The 7,523-nt window shown below is 41.7% G+C and overlaps 1 non-coding gene across 1 annotated transcript; it reads right to left on the bottom strand.

Moving 5' to 3' along the window:
* Positions 1-233: 233 nt before the first annotated feature.
* LOC148548088 (small nucleolar RNA R71) lies at positions 234-341 on the bottom strand. The gene has a single exon (XR_015897308.1). It is a non-coding gene; the product is annotated as a small nucleolar RNA R71 (small nucleolar RNA).
* Positions 342-7,523: the final 7,182 nt, after the last annotated feature.

The following is a 7,523-nucleotide window of genomic DNA, read 5'->3' as shown; positions in this document are numbered from 1 at the left end:
ATGGACTTCCATCGGAAGATCCTTTTCAGTTCTTAACTGAATTCTTGCAGATATGTGATACTGTTAAGACTAATGGAGTAGATTCTGAAGTCTACAGGCTCATGCTTTTCCCTTTTGCTGTAAGAGACAGAGCTAGATTATGGTTGGATTCTCAACCCAAAGACAGCCTGAACTCTTGGGATAAGCTGGTCACGGCTTTCTTAGCCAAGTACTTTCCTCTTCAAAAGCTGAGCAAGCTTAGAGCTGATGTTCAAACCTTCAGACAGAAAGAAGGTGAATCCCTCTATGAAGCTTGGGAAAGATACAAACAATTGACCAAAAAGTGTCCTTCTGACATGCTTTCAGAATGGACCATCCTGGATATATTCTATGATGGTCTGTCTGAGTTATCTAAGATGTCATTGGACACTTCTGCAGGTGGATCCATTCACCTAAAGAAAACGCCTGCAGAAGCTCAAGAACTCATTGACATGGTTGCTAATAACCAGTTCATGTACACTTCTGAAAGGAATCCTGTGAGCAATGGGACGCCTATGAAGAAGGGAGTTCTTGAAGTTGATACTCTGAATGCCATACTGGCTCAGAACAAAATATTGACTCAGCAAGTCAATATGATTTCTCAGAGTCTGCATGGAATGCAAGCTGCATCCAACAGTACTCAAGAGGCATCTTCTGAAGAAGAAGCCTATGATCCTGAAAACCCTGCAATAGCAGAGGTGAACTACTTAGGTGAACCTTATGGAAACACCTATAACTCAACATGGAGAAATCATCCAAATTTCTCATGGAAGGATCAAAAGCCCCAACAAGGCTTTAATAATGGTGGAAGAAACATGTTTAGCAATAACAAACCTTTTCCATCATCAACTCAGCAACAGACAGAGAACTCTGAACAAAATGCTTCTAAATTAGCAAATCTAGTCTCTGATCTATCTAAGGCCACTGTAAGTTTCATGAATGAAACAAGGTCTTCCATTAGAAATCTGGAAGCACAAGTGGGCCAGCTGAGTAAAAGGATCACTGAAATCCCTCCTAGTACTCTCCCAAGCAATACAGAAGAGAACCCAAAAGGAGAGTGCAAGGCCATTGACATAAGCGCCATGGCCGAACCTGTGAGGAGAGGAGAGGACGTGAATCCCAAGGAGGAAGACCTCCTGGGACGTCCAGTGATCAATAAGGAGCTTTCCTCTGAGGAACCAAAGGAATCTGAGACTCATCTAGAGACCATAGAGATTCCATTAACCCTCCTTATGCCCTTCATGAGCTCTGATGAGTATTCCTCTTCTGAAGAGAATGAGGATGTTACTGAAGAGCAAACTGCCAAGTTTCTTGGTGCAATCATGAAGCTGAATGCCAAATTGTTTGGCATTGATACTTGGGAAGTTGAACCTCCCCTGTTCATTAATGAACTAAGTGATCTGGATCAACTGACATTGCCTCAGAAGAGACAGGATCCTGGAAAGTTCATAATACCCTGTACCATAGGCACTATGATCTTTAAGGCTCTATGTGAGCTTGGTTCAGGAATAAACCTCATGCCCCTCTCTGTAATAGAGAAACTGGGAATCTATGGGGTGCAAGCTGCTAAAATCTCACTGGAGATGGCAGACAGCTCAAGAAAACAGGCTTATGGACAAGTAGAAGATGTATTAGTAAAGGTTGAGGGCCTTTACATACTACTGATTTCATAGTCCTGGATACTGGAAAGGAAGAGGATGAATCTATCATCCTAGGAAGACCTTTCCTGGCCACAGCAAGAGCTGTGATTGATGTTGACAGAGGTGAAATATTCCTTCAATGGAATGTGAACTCCCTTGTATTCAAAACTCAAGGATCTCCCTCTGCAACCATGGAGAGGAAGCTTGAAAAGCTTCTCTCAAAGCAGAGTCAACCAGAGCCCCCACAGTCAAACTCTAAGTTTGGTGTTGGGAGGCCACAACCAAACTCTAAGTTTGGTGTTGAACTCCCATATCCAAACTCTAAGTTTGGTGATGGAAAGTCTCAACAAAGCTCTGCACAACTGTGAGGCTCCATGAGAGCCCACTGTCAAGCTATTGACATTAAAGAAGCGCTTGTTGGGAGGCAACCCAATGTTTATCTAATTCTTATTTTTATTGTTTTTCATGTTTTCTTAGGTTCATGATCATGTGGAGTCACAAAATAAATAGAAAAATTGAAAACGGAATCAAAAACAGCAGAAGAAAAATCACACCCTGGAGGAGCATCAGTCTGGCGTTCAGCGCCAGAACAGAGCATGGTTCTGGCGCTGAACGCCCAAAATGGGCAGCTTCTGGGCGCTGAACGCCAGAACAGGCATGGTTCTGGCGTTCAACGCCAGAACAGGCATGGTTCTGGCGTTCAACGCCAGAAATGGCACACAGATGGGCGTTGAACGCCCAAAATGGCCACCAACCTGGCGCTGAACGCCCAGAGTTGGATACAAAGGCATTTTTACATGCCTAATGGGTGCAGGGATATAAATCCTTGAACACCTCAGGATCTGTGGACCCCACAGGATCCACTCAGGATCTGTGGACCCCACAGGATCCCCACCTACCTCCACTCACTTCTTCTCACCACTCTCTTTCACACAACCCCATAAACACTCTTCCCTAAAAACCCCTCACCAATCACCTCAATCTCTCTTCCCCACTAAACCTTCACCACTCACATCCACCCACTCTTCCCAATAAACCTACCTCATAAACTCCACCTACCTTCAACATTCAAAACCAATTTCCCACCCAAACCCACCCATATGGCCGAACCTTAACCCCCCCTCCCTTCCCTATATAAAAACCTCCATTCTTCATCAAATTCACACAACACACCCCTCTACACTCCTCTTGGCCGAAACCTCATCTCCCTCTCCCTCTCCATATTTCTTCTTCTTCTTCTTCTATTTCTTTTGTTTATTGCTCGAGGGCGAGCAATATTCTAAGTTTGGTGTGGTAAAAGCATAGCTTTTTTGTTTTTCCATTACCATTGATGGCATCTAAGACCGGAGAATCCTCTAGAAGAGGGAAAGGGAAGACAAAAGCTTCCACATCCGAGTCATGGGAAATGGAAAGGTTCATCTCCAAAGCCCATCAAGACCACTTCTATGATGTTGTGGCCAAGAAAAAGGTGATCCCTGAGGTCCCTTTTAAACTCAAAAGAAATGAGTATCCGGAGATCCGACATGAAATTCAAAGAAGAGGTTGGGAAGTTCTAACAAATCCCATCCAACAAGTCGGCATCCTAATGGTTCAAGAGTTCTATGCCAATGCATGGATCACCAAGAACCATGATCAAAGTAAGAACCCGGATCCAAAGAACTATGTTACAATGGTTCGGGGGAAATACTTAGATTTTAGTCCGGAAAATGTGAGGTTGGCGTTCAACTTGCCATACATGGAAGAGAATGCACGCCCCTACACAAGGAGAGTCAACTTTGATCAAAGGTTGGACCAAGTCCTTATGGACATATGTGTAGAAGGAGCTCAATGGAAGATTGACTCCAAAGGCAAGCCGGTTCAACTAAGAAGATTGGAACTCAAGCCTATAGCTAGAGGATGGTTGGAATTTATTCAATGCTCAATCATTCCCACTAGCAACCGGTCTGAAGTTACTATAGACCGGGCCATCATGATCCATAGCATCATGATTGGAGAAGAGGTGGAAGTTCATGAGATTATACCTCAAGAACTCTACAAGGTGGCTGACAAGTCCTCCACCATGGCAAGGTTAGCCTTTCCTCACCTCATTTGCCACCTATGCAATTCAGCTGGGATTGACATAGAGGGAGATATCCTCATTAAAGAGGAAAAGCCCATCACTAAGAAAAAGATGGAGCAAGCAAGAGAGCCCAGTCATGGAGCTCAAGAGGCGCAAGAAGCTCATCACCATGGGATTCCGGAAATGCCTCAAATGCACTTTCCTCCACAAAACTATTGGGAGCACATCAACACCTCCCTAGAAGAATTGAGTTCCAATATGGGACAACTAAGGGTGGAACATCAAGAGCACTCCATCATGCTCCATGAAATAAGAGAAGATCAAAAAGCAATGAGGGAGGAGCAACAAAGACAAGGAAGAGACATAGAAGAGCTCAAGGACATCATTGGTTCCTCAAGAAGGAAACGCCACCATCACTAAGGTGGATTCATTCCTTGTTCTTGCTTTCTCTGTTTTTCGTTTTCTATGTTATGTGCTTATCTATGTTTGTGTCTTCATTACATGATCATTAGTAGTTAGTAACTTTGTCTTAAAGTTATGAATGTCCTATGAATCCATCACCTCTCTTAAATGAAAAATGTTTTAATTCAAAAGAACAAGAAGTACATGAGTTTCGAATTTATCCTTGAACTTAGCTTAATTATATTGATGTGGTGACAATGCTTCTTGTTTTCTGAATGTATGCTTGAACAGTGCATATGTCCTTTGAAGTTGTTGTTTAAGAATGTTAAATATGTTGGCTCTTGAAAGAATGATGACTAGGAGACATGTCATTTGATAATCTGAAAAATCATAAAAATGATTCTTGAAGCAAGAAAAAGCAGCAAAGAACAAAGCTTGCAGAAAAAAAATAGAAAAAAAAATAGGCCAAAAAAAAAAATAGAAAGAAAAAGAAAAAGCAAGCAGAAAAAGCCAATAATCCTTAAAACCAAAAGGCAAGGGCAAATAAAAAAGGATCCCAAGGCTTTGAGCATCAGTGGATAGGAGGGCCTAAAGGAATAAAATCCTGGTCTAAGCGGCTAAACCAAGCTGTCCCTAACCATGTGCTTGTGGCGTGTAGGTGTCAAGTGAAAACTTGAGACTGAGCGGTTAAAGTCAAGGTCCAAAGCAACAAAAGAGTGTGCTTAAGAACCCTGGACACCTCTAATTGGGGACTTTAGCAAAGCTGAGTCACAATCTGAAAAAGGTTCACCCAATTATGTGTTTGTGGCATTTATGTATCCGGTGGTAATACTGGAAAACAAAGTGCTTAGGGCCACGGCCAAGACTCATAAAGAAGCTGTGTTCAAGAATCATCATACTGAACTAGGAAAGTCAATAACACTATTCGAAATCTGAAGTTCCTATATATGCCAATCATTCTAAACTTCAATGGATAAAGTGAGATGCCAAAACTATTCAAGAGGCAAAAAGCTATAAGTCCCGCTCATATGATTGAAGCTCTGTTTTATTGATAGTTTGAAATTTATAGTATATTCTCTTCTTTTTATCCTATTTGATTTTCAGTTGCTTGGGGACAAGCAACAATTTAAGTTTGGTGTTGTGATGAGCGGATAATTTATACGCTTTTTGGCATTGTTTTTAGTATGTTTTTAGTAGGATCTAGTTACTTTTAGGGATGTTTTCATTAGTTTTTATGTTAAATTCACATTTCTGGACTTTACTATGAGTTTGTGTGTTTTTCTGTGATTTCAGGTATTTTCTGGCTGAAATTGAGGGACTTGAGCAGAAATCAGATTCAGAGGTTGAAAAAGGACTGCTGATGCTGTTGGATTCTGACCTCCCTGCACTCAAAGTGGATTTTCTGGAGCTACAGAACTCGAAATGGCGCGCTTCCAATTGCTTTGTAAAGTAGACATCCAGGGCTTTCCAGCAATATATAATAGTCCATACTTTGGCCAAGAATTGACGACGTAAACTGGCGTTCAACGCCAGCCTTCTGCCCAAATCTGGCGTCCAGCGCCAGAAAAGGATCCAAAACCAGAGTTGAACGCCCAAACTGGCACAAATACTGGCGTTCAACTCCACAAATGGCCTCTGCACGTGCAACACTTAGGCTCAGCCCAAACACACACCAAGTGGGCCCCGGAAGTGGATTTATTCATCAATTACTTACTCATGTAAACCCTAGTGACTAGTTTATTATAAATAGGACCTCTTACTATTGTATTAGACGTCTTTTTGACCATCTTTGGATCCTGGATTGTATTTTGATCCTGTGATCTCGTTTAGGGGGCTGGCCATCTCGGCCATGCCTGGACCTTTCACTTATGTATTTTTAACGGTAGAGTTTCTACACTCCATAGATTAAGGTGTGGAGCTCTGCTGTTCCTCAAAGATTAATGCAAGTACTACTGTTTTCTATTCAACTCATCTTATTTCGCTTCTAAGATATCCATTCGCACCCAAGAACGTGATGAAGGTGATGATTATGTGTGACGCTCATCACCATCTCCCCTACGAACACGTGCCTGACAAACACTTCCGTTCTACATGAAATAAGCTAGAATGAATATCTCTTAGATCTCCTAACAGGAATCTTCGTGGCGTAAGCTAGAATGATGGCGGCATTCAAGAGAATCCGGAAGGTCTAAACCTTGTCTGTGGTATTCTGAGTAGGATTCAATGATTGAATGACTGTGACGAGCTTCAAACTCGCGAGTGCTGGGCGTTAGTGACAGACGCAAAAGGAGGGTGAATCCTATTCCAGCATGATCGAGAACCGACAGATGAATAGCCGTGCCGTGACAGGGTGCGTGAGCATATTATTCACTGAGAGGAGGGGATGTAGCCACTGACAACGGTGATGCCCTTGCATATAGCCAGCCATGGAAAGGAGTAAGACCGATTGGATGAAGATAGCAGGAAAGCAGAGGTTCAGAGGAACGAAAAGCATCTCCATTCGCTTATCTGAAATTCTCACCAATGAATTACATAAGTATTTCTATCCCTATTCTATTATTTATTATTCGAAAACTCCATGATTATTTTATATCCGCCTGACTGAGATTTACAAGGTGACCATAGCTTGCTTCATACCAACAATCTCCGTGGGATTCGACCCTTACTCACGTAAGGTATTACTTGGACGACCCAGTGCACTTGCTGGTTAGTTGTATCGAAGTTGTGACAATTATGAATTAAGATCAAAGCACCAAGCTTTGGAGCCATTACCAGGGATTGTTCGAGCCTGGACATCACAATTTCGTGCACCAAGTTTTTGGCGCCGTTGCCGGGGATTGTTCGAGTTTGGACAACTGACGGTTCATCTTGTTGCTCAGATTGGGTAACTTTCTTTTCGTTTTCTTTTCAAAAAGTTTTCAAAAATTTTTCAAAATCTCTCATCTGTTTTCGAAAAAAATAAAAATGTTTTGAAAAATTTTATTCAAAATTTTTAAGAATGAATTCTAGTGTTTCATGAAGTATGTGAAGCCTGGCTGGCTGTAAAGCCATGTCTAAATTCATTTGGACTGAGGCTTTCAATTTGTTATCAAGAGCAATTTAATTGTTGCTCATCCACTTGCTGCTGATCCATGATCACCTGCTGAAGCTTGGCTGGCCATTGGCCATGTCTAGTGTTTTGGACTGGAGCCTTCTTTGAAAGCTTGGCTGGCTAGTGAGCCATGTCTAATTCCTGGACTGAAGCTTTAGACTAAGAATGCAAGATTCCTGGAATTCATATTAAAAATTTTGGAATCCTTATTTTTCTTTTTCATATAATTTTCGAAAAAAAATCCAAAAAAATTAGAAAATAATAAAATAAAAAATATTTTCTGTTTCTTGTTTGAGTCTTGAGTCACATTATA

Source organism: Arachis ipaensis, chromosome B8 (genome assembly GCF_059453495.1).
Source record: "Arachis ipaensis isolate K30076 ecotype BB chromosome B8, ASM5945349v1, whole genome shotgun sequence".
Lineage (NCBI taxonomy): Eukaryota > Viridiplantae > Streptophyta > Magnoliopsida > Fabales > Fabaceae > Arachis > Arachis ipaensis.
The sequence above is the reverse complement of the archived record's forward strand: the minus strand, read 5'-3'. Positions and strand labels throughout refer to the sequence as shown.